Below are 14,929 nucleotides of genomic sequence, written 5' to 3' on the forward strand. Positions count from 1 at the left end.
AGTACTTGTCCAGGGCCTTAACCACAACACCTTTGTTCCTCCCTTCCTAATAGTTCTTATATTCTGGCTACTGGAAGGCATTTTGGGACACTGTCTGGCTCATTTGGCCGATTTAAAATGTCCTATGTGTAAGTGCTAAACCTCAGCACAGCAATTCTCCAGCTTCATTCATGTCTATCCTCTCCACCTTCTCATAAAGCCCCATCACAGTAGTCTGTAACAAGATGCTTAACCAGTGATATTAACGCCCAGATACTACAAGTGACTTGTGGTTAAATGTTACTTAAAAAAAAACAATTACCAGGAATTGGGGCATTCTGTTACAGAAGGGGAAGAAGCTTATTACTGAGTTAGCTTTACCACAACTCCTATCTATGCTAATTTATTAGAGCATAAGCTTTCGTGAGCTACAGCTCACTTCATCGGATGCATCCGATGAAGTGAGCTGTAGCTCACGAAAGCTTATGCTCTAATAAATTTGTTAGTCTCTAAGGTGCCACAAGTCCTCCTTTTCTTTTTGCGAATACAGACTAACACGGCTGCTACTCTGAATCCTATCTATGCTGCCTACAGTCCCCATAATGCCTATACCCTGCCCACCTTTGTCATAGTACATAAACTCCACCGTTCCCTCACCTGTCTTTTCTAACTCAATCCTCTAATGTAATGAGTATGTCTGATTCTCCTCTACTGCGCAGCTCACCTCAGAGAGTGGGTGATATACACATTGCGATCGTTTCATATTGCTTATATACCCACGTCGCTCCTTGGTTAATCACTCTCCCTTACCTACACATGAACCCTAATATGTGTCACATTGGTACTCAGATTTAATTTCTTGTAGATAGCTCCTCCTCCCCTCCCACTCCCCCCCCCCCACACCCCGTCGTCCAAGTTCAAAATGCCTCTGAACCAGCAATGTGTGTGTCTCTGCGCCTTGTCGGGGGGTGTCAGAATTTTACACCGTTACATTTTACAGATCGTTGCTCAACACTGTAGCCATCTGCAAACGAGTATTTCTTTCGTGAAGTAATTAACATTCCTAATCAGATGCACCTTGCAGCTGCTGTTAGTCTTCACTGGCAATAATGCAGCTGCATTTTGTTACATATCTTCCGAATAGTTACGGGGGGGGGGGGGGAGATAAAACTGTTCCCACACAGTTCAGAGAGTTCGCACAAAGAAGATCCCATGGCAACAGCGAGGCCCACAGTTTGCCTTATATATATATATATATATATATATATAAAGATCCAAGAATAGATAATGCATCATCTCTTGTAAAACGCCACTTCACTTCGGAAACTGGAGGGAAAAAATCTACTGAGCTCGCCGTTTAATCACATGCCCAGCGTCCATCGCCTGCTCGCCACGCTCCTCCTCTGGAAAGAGCAGCGAAAAATCAAGTGGTGCCAATGTACCGTGTGTTCTACATGAGTCACTGCCTACGAAGATAGATCCCTGCTCTTTGGGACTTTTGTCCAGGATCCTTTCTGACGGGTCCCCCCCCCCCCCCGCCGCGAAAAAAATCAGCTCTCTAAACGAATGCGTGCAAAACGGTGGTTGTGTGTGGATTGGTTAGTACTAAAGTATCCATTGGGTGGCAGCAACAGTATCTTCTTTGACTTGCAGCAAGCCAGAGAATGCATTCAATCAAATAAGCCGATCTTGTAGAAACACTGGAATCATTTATGCATTGCAGTTTCTCTCTCTCTCTCTCCCTCCCTCCCTCTCTCTTCCTTAGGATATTTTGGGTGGATTGTGGTTATTAATCAAGACCTCCTGCTATTTGTTGTTCACTTGTCATTTTCACTGAAGATGAGCATAGGGCAAACCGGCGTCTGATTCTTCCCCCCACCCCCTTTTTTTTTTAATTTGGAGATTTATTTATTTTTTATTTATTTTATTTTTTTCCTAGTGGGAGTGCTAGGACCCAGGAGACATCCTTTCATACAGCAGGGGCTGTGTGCTTTCCACATAGCAGTACAGTACAAGGAAAACCCCATCGTATCCGTTATTGCAGGATACTTGTGAAATATACACAGGATTCTTTCTTTCTTATTGCTGCATCCGAGATCGGGAAATTTTGCATGTGCAGCAAGAGGCTTTGAAAGGCTACACGCACAGAGATTTGCAATCAAGACTCCTTTTCTTGTCCTAGAGCTCTCTAGACTTGTGTGGTTCTCAGTCTTTTCCTCCGTCCTTCCCCCCCCCCCCTTTTTTTTTAAAATTAATTTCTGCTTTACACCTGGATCGTATCTTCGCGAGCAAACTGGGCACTTTCAGAACTAACGGGAGCGAATCTTGCAGGGAATCTAAGTCTATATGGAATTATCTGCTTTGATGGTGAACTTGGCACTTGTGAATGGGCATCTGGTTCGAATTATTAATTGCTAGCAAAAAAGAGGAGTAAAAAACGTGGATTCAGCGAATACGCATTGTGATGACCAATTATCTTATTGACTGATATCAAGATCAGAATATATTGGAAGACTCTTGTGGGTAAGGTCATTTTATATATGCAAAGCCCATCGATGGCATGGCTAAACTTGGTATCTTGTAATTGAAATGTGTACTTTCATGATTGCTGCATTACACTGATGTGTGGGGATATCTAGCCATTATTGGCAGCTGAGTGAAATAACTGCAGTAGGTATTTTTGAGAGTGCATTTTGTGATAAATCAAAGCATCAATAACCCTCCCCCCCCCAACCCTCTTGATATGGAAGAGTACCACGAATTCATTCTGGGCAAACAGTCTTTCTCTGGATGCAGTATGTGTGGCTGGAAAGAATATATAGCAGTAAAAGAAGGACTAAGTAATGGTATCTATTTAACATAATATCGGCTCCCAACCGTTCGTTAAAACAAATGTGTTCAACTCTGTGCAGCAGTCTGCTGCATTTCATAGCTGCAATGGAGACAGAGAAACCTCATTTTTCAAGTTGTTAAACTTTAAGGTGACAGTGCTTATTAATTATGCTACAGGGATATGGTTCTAACGGGTAAATGTCACTGGTGATTTTGGATTACAAACTATTGCTGTAAATACTACAAGAAAATTGCAAACTGGAAGATGGTGGGAAAAGCTGGACTTTAGAGTATAAAAAGATCTGAAATGTCACTAAACTAGAAATCGCTGGTCCCCCTGCTTTTATTAAATATCTTTTTACCCAATAATTTACCCACTGAAACCTCAGACCCACGTGCGAAGGAGTTGAAGATCTGCAACAGAGATCGCATCTTCAGGATTGCCTATATACATGTGCAGCTGGCTGGGGAATTGTGTATACATTAATTACTTGTATTCACTGTGGTGGGGGAGATTAGCCCTTTAAATAAAGCCCCAATCAAACAAGAAAGCTAATGAGACCAGTTTAATGAGACCAGTTTAAAAAAAGAAAAAGAAAAGAAATCCAAGCAATGCAAATTGTTAATTTTTCTTTGCAAAATCAAATTGATAGAGAGGAAGGGGGAGGTTGAGAGAATCAATAGCGATGACGTTGTACAGTGCAATGCACTGCAATGCTAAAGTTATTTAGTGTATGCGAAAATATATGCCCCCATGTATGGCTGGCGGGTTCATGCATTATGGATGGCAGAAGATATGCAGATGTATCTGTAGGAAGACGGATGTATTTGTGCATAATCGATGATTATGTAACTTGGTTATAGCAGTGACATCAGTCGGCGACAGTGTAATAACGTAAGCATACAGTGTATCAATCACTTTGTGTTAACTTTGGAATGCTCCTAACAGCTGGGAATGAAGAGAGGGGGAAAGGTGGGGGCGATCTCTTGTTCAGCTCCTGTTAAACCTTTGCCTTTTGTAGGATGGATTTAGCACGAGTCTTCCTCGCAGTGGAGTTTCCCTGGGACAGTGGGATAGCGGACACAAAAGCATCAGGCTGTATAGTTGCCAACTCAGCCACACCCGTGAAGAGAGCCACATAAAATCCCTGCAATACTGCACAATGGTCCCATTGAACAGACCAGCCTGAATCTTTCAACAAGGGTCACAGTGTAACCTGTGATTTAAATACATGCCCGCAGCTGAATGGAAGGAGAGCTCAACAGACATTAAAATTGTCTTCCTCTCTCAAGATTAAAAAATAATCTCTGTCCCGCCCCCTGCCTCCGGTAGTGTTCAAGGTAGAACGGATGGTTGTTTCACTCTGGTATTTGCAGCTCTTGAAATGGCTATTGTTGTTTGCTTATACGAAATGAGTGTTTTAGAGCTTTTTCTTCAGCAGTATGATGATATACTTCTAGAAATGTGTGCAACACCAGAAAAAAAGTATCTTCAGATAAAATATCTGAATCTACCTGTTAAATTCTAAAAAGAACATAGAACATGGTCCTTACATTATTTGACTCTCATACAAATGGTAGTATATTAACAACTTTAAAATACATCTGAAAAGCAAAGGTGTGACACAGTAGTCCCCTTCAGAAAAATGTAGAAAAAAATGCCTTTATATTGAAAAGGACCACCAAAAAAGTAATTTTGTATTGATATGTATTTTGGACTCAAATCCCCATATCTATCTGTGTTACCTCTTCTAAGACGGACAAGTTTGTAAAAGAACTGTTGAAGCCCCTTGCCTCTAAACAGTTTTCATAGCCATATTTTTCTGAAAAATGGAAGCCTGATGAAATCTCAACTCAGCTGAAATGAATGATCTTATTACCTGCTTGCTCCTTTCCTACTTCACTGTAGATTCAGCCTAACAAGAATTCACTAAACAACTTCTCAGTTAGGAAGAGTTGAGAGGAGAGGAGGTTTTCATTTCTTGATAAAGGTGATCTCCACAGTCCTACTCTACTTGTGAGATGTACTACAGTAGCCAACTCACAGTAACTTTGTAAAGGAAAACATCTTAGCACCAGACTAGAAAATCATTCCCTCCTCAGCTTTACTCCAAACAGCAGTATTTTAAAGTTGGCTTACCATTTGTTCATGACTATTTTTATATTTATTTACGACAAGCCTGGGCAGACATTAATAAATTCTGCTAAGGTAGTTTAGGGTTTGACATTCAGAGAGTACCCTGAGTAACTGGAAAAAAATGGATGTGAAGTAAACTCCTGTTTCCATCCTTCAGGGGTCAGAATAACACTATGGCATCTCCCATGCACCAATACATCTCCTAATTTTCAAAATGTTCATGGCACTGTCGTCTTTCCCTACATACATCCCAAATCATATTCTCCCCATCTCTCTTTTAATTACTTAGAGGGCTTCTTATACATACCTACACTATATATCTTAGAAACAACACTGTTTTCTGGAGAAAATGTTATAAACTCATTGCTGTTTGAGAGTAAATAATTAATGATTAAGAGGGGGAATATAGTCTATATAGAAATCATATAATCATGTATCATACAAAGATTTCCAAATATTTTGCTTGTGGTATTAGCGAGTTGTGAGAAATCAAGTTTAAGCTGAAGCTTGTTTTCTTAACCTCTAATGGATTTTAAAGACTCTTAGTTGATACAAATGTATCAGGGTTTCAGACCCAAGTGCTTTGTCCCTCCAATATGCACTAAATATGCCTGTTGTGAGGGGAAACTTTTCTTGTTTAGATAAAATTGTAAACTATTCACAAACATGAAAAGAAAAATTCCAGTAAACTATACCCAGGGTCCAATCCTACTCCCATTTAAATCAGTGGTGATTTTGCTGCTCACTTCATGGTGACAATTGGACGTCGGCTTTTAAAGAACATAGCAGTGCATAAGGAACAGTCATACTACATCTCTTTGAATAAGAAAGTTCTGATTTTATTTTTTGATAAGCAGCAGACTTGGTTTATAGCTAATAGGTAAATAGTAAAATTTATAGTGCTAATCCTAATGCAAGATGTGTAATATTAATCAGCAATGTTTCTGCAACATTTATGAAGTATGCAGTATGACTGTTAAATTAACCCCTCATACTGTAACTGATGCAATTCAGAGATAACTGATTAGGGTTTCAATTCCAACATATTTTGGTCTGTTTTACAGTGAAGTGTTTGGGAATACTTTTATATTTCACAACATATATGCTATTTAGTGCTTGGCAATCCTCTCATTTTTATAGGGCAGACTACTTTATGTCAGTTGAAGCATCCCAGCACTGAGTAATATGATTAAAAAGTAGCAACTTATCTAGTGGTGCTCATATTATATAGTGTAATTATAGCGGCACCATTTGTGAAGCTATAGATAAGGATGTGTCAGCTTTTCTATTATAAACCTCTATCCTGTTGCCATCCATTGTCAAGGGCCCACAAAATAAGGAGGATTTATAATATAAACCATGCACAACTTTAGAGCACCATTATGGCCTGTCAGGTCAGCAATCAAAATATTTTTTTAAAGTCCTTCCATGTACATCTCCAACAACATCAAGCACCATTATGGCCCATCAGTTCAAGGATATATTGGTTTTGCTTTAAAATGCAAGCATGTATTAGGTGACATAGGTGGAGGTGGGACAGCACCTCTTGGCTTGAAGTGGTTTCTATTGTATACAGGGTTTACAGGGTATATAGGGTTTCTTCAATGGCTTTCCAGTACCTATGTTAGGTGATAGACCACAATGGCTCTGAAGGGATAATTACAATTTGCCATGTCATTTCCATATTCTTTTGTAAAAACTCTTTTCCCTTTCTTAAAAGAAAAATATTCATATGCACAAGTGACATTTCAGTAGTGACAGCTTAAAATGAGAACAAATTTTGTGTAAGGATTTTGTTTTATTTTCATGGAAGGTTTCTAAATTCACATATTCCTGTACTTCAGTCTTGTAGACCACTATTCTCAGTGCAAAAAGAACAAATATACTCATTTCCGTCACCACAACTGTGTTACACAGGAGCAAAGAGATCAGAAGTTTATGTTGGTTCATTTTTTCTCTCTATCTAATTGTGCCTAGGTATTATAGGTGATTTCAGATCACTTTGTGACATTATGTAGCACCATTTAAATGCTTTAATAACTAGGTATGATGGGATGAGACAAGGACATAGGCCATACTGCCTTCTGTACAGAGACAATCCATGAGAGTTGCACACAATGATACTCTAATGGTCATAGTATCAAGTACATTGATTCTCCTGACAAATGTAAAGGTGTGTGGGTGGGTGGATGTGTGTGTGTGTATTTCTTGTTTTAGTGATTTCAGAAAAGTTTGGACTTTCTCAATGAGGGTAGAAATACATTTCATGGAAAGCAGTAAGAGACACTGATTGGGTGAGTAGTGATGTTCAGCAAGTGTTGTCCTTATCTCATTTTTTCCTTCTTTTTCTCTCTTCTCCAGAAATTAATAGAAGGGACTCTGGCATTAATAGGCTTTTTGGAAACACTATGTTTAAAGGAAGGAGAAGATACAGAACAGGGCAAGAAGATGTTCTCAGGTTAGGGGTTGCACAGAAGATGTTGAGGAGGCAAGAATACTCCTGTCTTTTGCTTCCTCCATATGTATGTTGTATCCACCTGGTGTCTTTTCTTATATATACTTAGATAGTAACTTCTTTGGTGAAAAGACCATCTTTTCATTTATATATAAACTAGCATAATGGGACCTGATATCTCACTGAGACCGGCACTTCTGAGTACAGATAATAAATAATAAGAGTGGGAGAAAGTACATGGTTCCTGCTTATTACCTTGAGCAAACAACAAAATTTACCCTGCAATAGCACCAATGTTTAGAACTGTAGCAAAATCTGCTCTGCTCCAGACTGCTGCTTCCATACAAACTTTCCCCAAATACTATGCAAAAACCTGTCTTAATGACCTATAATAAAAATCTCATTGTAATATGTGCTTCAGTTGTCACTAAAAATGTCACTAAATTTAGCTCCTCCCAAATATATTTTGGTTGCTGGCCTTAAGAAAATGTGAAGTCATATTAATGTGTGCTATTACAACACACACAAAAAAGCTTCTACTTTTGAGACTATATGTGAGATAACCCAGTACTGACTATCAGTATTTCCTTCTTGCGTGCCTTAAGCAGTGAGTTGTTAAGACCAAGCTCTTTTTCCTCTTGAAACTACAAGAATCCTTCAAGAAGGTCCTCCTGTCTGGTGTGGCCACATTGCACTGCATCTCTAGAGAATTATGGCTATAGAGTTGGTGGCTCAAGCTCCAGAAGGATCATTTCAGTAGAGGGAACATCTCCTGGCATAATAGATTCCTATGGATAGAGCAAGTATGGCTGGAAGAAAAGGTATATGACCTGGATGCCTCTGTGCTTCACTGATCCCTGACTGTGGTTTCAGTTCCTTGTGACTATTACTGGCCCTCAGGGACCAGTCCTATGCACAGAAGATCACGGATTAGAGCAATACAAAGCTGCACTTTATACCATCTTACTGTCTCCCACCATCTCAATTTGCGCTGCATGCTTCTTGGCCATAGATAAGTATCTAGTTCCTTTATTCTAACAAATATCTGAGGTGAGATTTTCTGCAGAAAGGTTAAACATAAAGTTATTGATTCATGGCCTTCCTAGTTTTTTGGGTTTTGTGGGTTTTTTTTTAGGGGGGGGGGTTATGTGTGTGCAGGCTTATTTTATTGCATGCCTATTCAGTGGTTGTAATTAAAAGGCAAACAGACCTGATTCTCTATTCTGTTACACAAGTTTTATGTTGGTGTAACATCACTGACTACTACTACATTGACTCCAATGTGAAACCAGTATAGAATCAGGCCCGGTGTGTGTGTGTGTGTGTGTGTGTGTGTGTACACAGTTAATTGAGGTACCACAATTATTTCCTATTCTGATTAGATGAAAACTTACTATCTCACATATCATGATGAGGTTACTGATTTCAAATGCTGAAATTTTATTAATATATCTTTTAATGATCTGGAGCAGGAAATGAACTGAGGTTCACTGGAAGATAAACTTATTTTGGTTAGTCCAGGCTGGAGAGGGACTTCTAAAGGACCTAATAAAGATAGTCAGGCAACATAATAACATATATCTCATTTTAGACCAGTGTAAGGTAAGAGTGCACTTTGGAATGAAGAATTTGAACTACTTCTACACGCTGATGTTTTCTAAAATAAATTAACTGTAACAGCTCAAGGAAAAGACCTGGACACCATTATGGACAGCTCAGTGAGAACACCCACTTAGTGCGCTGTTGCAAACAAAAAAGCAAACAGTTTATATTGATTAGGCTGCATTAACAAAAGGATGCAAAATAATGCTGAAATAATTTATTATACTGTGATTGTATAAATTGATGACATGCACTCTCCTGAATATTCTGTCCAGCATAGGTCACTCCATCTGTAGAAGGAGAATGCAGAAATATAGAAAAGGTCTAGAGAAGGGCAACAATAATAATTAGACACATGGAAAGACTTCCACATGAGAAAAGATGATCATTTAGTATACAAAATAAATTATTAGAAGGTGACATGGCAGTGGTATATGAAATATTGAAGGATATTGGGAAGATCAGCTGGGTTCTCCTGTTTACCATTTCTCATTAAGACCCAATGAAACTAAATTGCAACAAATTTAAAACTGTTAAAAGGATATACTCTTTTCCATAATTCATAACTAACCTTTGGCTCTCATTGACACAAAATATATTACTGAAATGAAGAGCTTAGTGGGACTGAAAAAATGAATAGATATGTACATGAATAACAAGAATATTCTATGAAGTTACAATAGCTATGATAAAATGTATCCATAATATTAACTCTGATACCCTAAGGACCTAAGCCAAATGCTAACTGCCTTTATGTTACCATATGACATTTATAGTTGATGGTCCTGTCCTCCTAAATCCCTCATGCACTTCTTAAATATCTCTCTTGTTGTTTTATAATTGTCCATTAATTGGTGCTGCTTCTTCTGAAGAATCTGGTACTGGAGATAGGTTACTTGACTAGAAATATCAAAGGCGCGATATTGAATGGCAATTTCTATGACTCCTGTGAGTTATCGTCCCTCATTACAGATTCAATCTATACATTTGGCACCTGAACTACTATTTAATCATGGCTTTACTGGTGCTGACTGGGCAACCTCATTTTGGTATTTAAGGACCTGATCCACAGTCCATTTTAATCAATGGAAAGACGCCCATTGAGTTTTACACAACTTTGATATTTAATTGCCTTGATTTTTGTTAGTTTCTGTGGAAAAATAAAACTTAATGCTACTTGTTTTAAAAAATATGTTAACATTGATTATAAAGGGAAATCTTGTAAACGTTAATGGAAGTCAATAAACCTTTATTATGATGTTGATGCTTATCCAGCTCGATCAATACCCATCGTTTTAAGAGATGCACAGCTCTCCATTTCTGTTCCTCCATAATGGGAAATGCTTTGGTTCAAGAAGAGGCCTTATACAGATAGACTATTTCTAAAGACTTTCACATATTGTGGTGACAAGCACAGTATAAAAATAGGGAGAAATATAGAACATAAATTTAAAGACTGTGCTAGTTTATTCTGAAAAATTCAACAGTTAATCAGATTAATATATGTTAATCAGATAATATATAAATATGCTTTTTAATCTTTAGTTTGATTAGTATATCATCCTTCCTCCTCCCTCTTTAGTGGTTTATAATATATATTCTATTGAAGGACAATCACATGGCTCAATGGACATACACCATATATCTATTTCTGATTGTCCACTTACAATGGAACTTACTTAATTGGTGTGTGCTCGCTCTCTCTCTCGCTCGCTCACTCGCTCACTGTGTGTGTGTGTGTGTGTGTAAGGAATTCAAGTACTTAAGGACCGAGCCTCTTATGCTTCAGATTACTAATGTGAGAGGGTTTTTTATTGCATATCCTAGACTCATTTGTCAAGGTCTAGAATAGAAAAAAAAATAAAAGTTTAGATGAGGTAACACAAAATAACAAAATAAAGGTACCAACACGCCAATTGAAGTAATTCAAAATGAGAAAGCTGAAATGAAATTGAGGACAAATTAAGAAATGAGGTCCAGTTGGGTTAATGTTTTAGCATGTTGGAACTGCTAGAACTGTTAGCATTTGGAGAAGGACTGTTTTGGGTTAAGACATTAGATTAGGATTTATGAGGCCTGGGTTTAATTCTTATTACTGCCAAAGATTTCCTGTATGATAAGGAAGCTGTTTAATTTCTCTGTACCTCAGTTCCCAATCTGTAAAATGGAAAAGATGTTAATGCTACTTTTCTCCATCCCTGTCTTGTCTACATACATTGTAAGCTATTTAGTCAGGAGCGGTCCCTTACTTTGTATGTACAGTAGGGCAGAACTAAAAGTTTGTCCATTTTTTTTTCAACAGAAAATTGGGTTTCTGGAAAAACAAAGCTTTCCATGGAAAGTGTCTGCTTTCCTCCAAAACATTTTTGATGTTTCATTTGAAAACAGAAGTTGTTTTCATTTGAAAACAGAACTTTCTGCTGAAAGTTTTTTTTTTCTCAGTGAAAAGTTGAAATTTCTCACTGTACATTTGGGTTTTTTTGTTTGTTTTTTTTTTACATTTTTCCTAGACATTTTCAGCAGGGGGAAAAAAGATATTCTCAGACTACCTGTAATGTACAGTGTCCAGTAGAATATTACCCTGATCTTAGCTTGGCTTTTAAGGTTCAAGTGTAATACAAATAATATGATGAACAGTGCTGGGTTTTTTGTTTGTTTTTGCTTTTAAATAATAATCCATAATCTTAATTTAAGGTTTCTTCAAAATGTGTCTGCTTACATCTACATCAGTGAACCTTACTTTCACTTCTTCCCCTAGTTAATAAAATTATTTATATTTTTTTAAAAATAGAGATCTTTCTTACGTCTTTTGTTTCTAATATAGAGGCCCACACTCCATCCATATTTTTGCCTCAGTTCATCATGGTTCTGACCCAATGTCCATTGAAGTAGCTGTAAAGGCTCCCACTGATTTCAGTGGTTAATGAATCAGATTCCAGAATCTAAAATCTAAAAGCAGCAAACATTTCTTAGGTCATCTAGTGCATCTACCTATCAGTGCAGGACAGTTACCAATTGCACATTTACTGGAATTGTTTTTCAAATGTGCAAAGGTTTTTGACAAGGTTAGTTTTTCAAATGTGCATAGGTTGCCCCCATTTCTTTGGGAGATCATTCCATAGGCTAGTGGATCTTGTGTTTTGTATATGAAACCTGTTTATTAATTTTTAAATAAAAAAATTAACACTAATAATGAGAACCTCTCCAAGTGTTTCTGTCATTCTGACTGCCACTCTGTTGGTCGAATCCAACTCACTGCTTCAGTGCAAGGCCAGGTCACAGAGCTCAGTCATGATGCCAGAAGCAGACTGTAGTAATCTGATAAAGGGCTTGTCTACACTAGCAAATTTCTGCACAGTAAAGCAGCTTTTGCGCTCAAACTGCAGATATGTACACACTGCCAAGCCATTTTTTGTACAGAAACTCCTCAGTTGCAGCCCTGCCAAAAAAACACCTCGACAAGAGTTGTAAGGCTATTTGCGCAGAGGCTCCAGTGCTCCATTGCTAGTGTGAACGCTTGATTGCTTTCTGCGCTGTAATTGGCCTCCGGAGTTGTCCCATAATGCCTCAAGTGACTGCTCTGCTCATTGCTTTGAACCCTGCTGCTCTGCAGACATGCACCCTTCCCCTTTCAAAGCAATGTTTCTGACAGCTGTTGCATGCTGTGCTGATCTTCTCTGGGACCCAAAGCAAACTATGAATGTGGAATGTTCGTGCTATTGAACACAGAGGCAGGGTGTGTGTGTGTGTGTGTGGGAGAGAGAGAGAGAGATTGCTCTGCAGAGAGCCCGGGAGGGAGATGGAGGGTTGATGTCGGGGTTTCTCCCTCCCGCAGCCTCAGGACTGGTTGCTTCCTGCCGAAGTCTGAACTTACAAGACAGCATGCTGACACACTCTCTGTCCCCCAAAACACACTGTGACTCTCCCCCCTCCATATACACACACACTCTCTGTAAACCACCCCCCACACACACACACTTCAATTGAAAAGCAGCTGCCAATGTAGTAGGATGCTCATGGAACAATGGGATTGGGAAACCGGCATCATGTGATGCTGTGCCTGCCCCATGAGGCATTGCAAACCTGTCCCAAAGAACCTTTGGTCAGTTGCATAGTGGGATACCTACCACAATGCACTGCTGTCTTTGCCATTGCAAGAGCTGCTAATGTGGATGCGCTCCAGCATCACAAGGAGCACATTGTGGACACGCATCAGCGGTTTAATTCCAGTGTTTTTATAAAAGCGGTATAACTTGTGGCGCAGAAACTTGTCAGTATAGACATATCCTAAGTCAGTCAGCACAAAGAAGCAAGGCAGGCTGGATGCATACCAAATGGGTAAGGCCTAGGGAGCTCCCATGCCTGGGGAGACCTATTCCCCTAAGGCTTTGAATTTCTGGGGAGCAGCTCTTCACAGGTGTATTTAATAGTGGATATTTTTGTCTGCTCCTAACATATGAGTGGGTGTTGAGGGGTAATAAGCAAGTGAAGCAAGGGTAAACTTATTTCAAATAGAAACTCCTGATACTGTTCTGTTACATCAGGAATAAGCTTTGAGTAACTCACGTGAAGCTGTTTTATTTAGCTTTGCCAGATTGAGTCCAATATGAATCTTCAATTTAAATACTATTACATTAATTTTAATGAGTAAAGATCATAGGCACATTGCTTATTTAATTAAAATAGCAGAACTCATTGTCAGCAAGCAAGAAAGTCATAGTGCAGCCACTGTAATGCAATCAGAAGACTATATTTCCTGATGGTGACCAAATTATTTTCTTGCTAAAAATCTGATATCTTTTTAAATATAGATGACAACACAGGAAAAGTGTAAAGGCTTGCCAATGTCTGATTACAAAATAAATCCTTGGAGCTTTACTTATGTGTTTACTGGGATGACTTCCGAACATTTTTGCTGTGTGTCTGCATATAGAGAGAATGATCACTGTTTCGTTTTTTGTGTTTTTTTCCGTTGTCCCAACTTTTATTTCTATTAGGCCATCCTGCATATCACACACATGTATAAGTGTGGAGTAAGTCATTGTTTCTCCACTTCATTTTAATAGAGTAACTTCAAGTTTACCTGATATCAAAACTAGACTTAAATGCAAAGAGTAAGACAATGCAAAGGTAAGGCTCCAACAGCAACAGTAGTGGCAAATATGTTACATATCTATTACAACTTTCTGTTATACTTTTACTATCATAACAAATGTATCCAGTTGAACATGTAACTAGAAAAACTGACAGTCAATAAAGCAAATCTAGAATATGGGCAAGGTAATATTGCCTTAATTCTAACATAATAAACCTTAATTCTACATTCCTTGATTTTTCTGGTATGATTTGTAATTGTGCAACTTTTCTATTGTACTAACAAAGATTTTTATATCTCCTTTCCTTAATCATCTTTAAAGAAAAAATGTTGCTCAGGTTTATTATTAATATTCCTATTTAAATGGTGCCAAATAAGCTTTTAAGTTTTTGCTTTGCTATAATGAATGGTTGAATTTCCAACCAGATTATTCAAACAATGGTACAGAGACAGTTTTGCATCAGATTATCTTGTAGTGTCCTATCAGGTTTCTCAAGTGCACAACACTCTCTTGCATTTTTATTTTAAAACAAAGGTTTAGAATTTGCAGAATATTGTAGAATGAAGTAAAAATAGTAGGGACATCCTAAAATCATAGGATTCTTCACATTTTCTCAAACTAATTATTAGTAGTAGCTATTGATTTGGTGGATTGTTCTGTTTTTGTTTCAGAATTGAGGGGGGAAACAAATGAAAGAGATAGGACAGGGATATGACAAAAGAATGAAATATTTTATGAGATTAGGTAAGTGTGTAGTTAGTCCCATGATTTGCTTTTAAACTATCCCCACCCTCTTTCATTCTTCCCTCCCAAATGTGGTACCCAGAA

The 14,929-nt window shown here is 38.2% G+C and overlaps 1 protein-coding gene across 1 annotated transcript in view; it reads left to right on the forward strand.

Annotated features, from left to right (window-relative positions):
- Window positions 1-990: 990 nt before the first annotated feature.
- The window catches only part of IL1RAPL1 (interleukin 1 receptor accessory protein like 1), a 1,173,648-nt gene continuing 1,159,709 nt past the window's right edge, over window positions 991-14,929 (forward strand). Inside the window, exon 1 of the mRNA XM_038384565.2 lies at window positions 991-2,502. The gene's annotated coding sequence lies outside the window, so the exon portion shown is untranslated. The remainder of the gene's footprint in view (window positions 2,503-14,929) is intronic.

Source organism: Dermochelys coriacea, chromosome 1 (assembly GCF_009764565.3).
Source record: "Dermochelys coriacea isolate rDerCor1 chromosome 1, rDerCor1.pri.v4, whole genome shotgun sequence".
Lineage (NCBI taxonomy): Eukaryota > Metazoa > Chordata > Testudines > Dermochelyidae > Dermochelys > Dermochelys coriacea.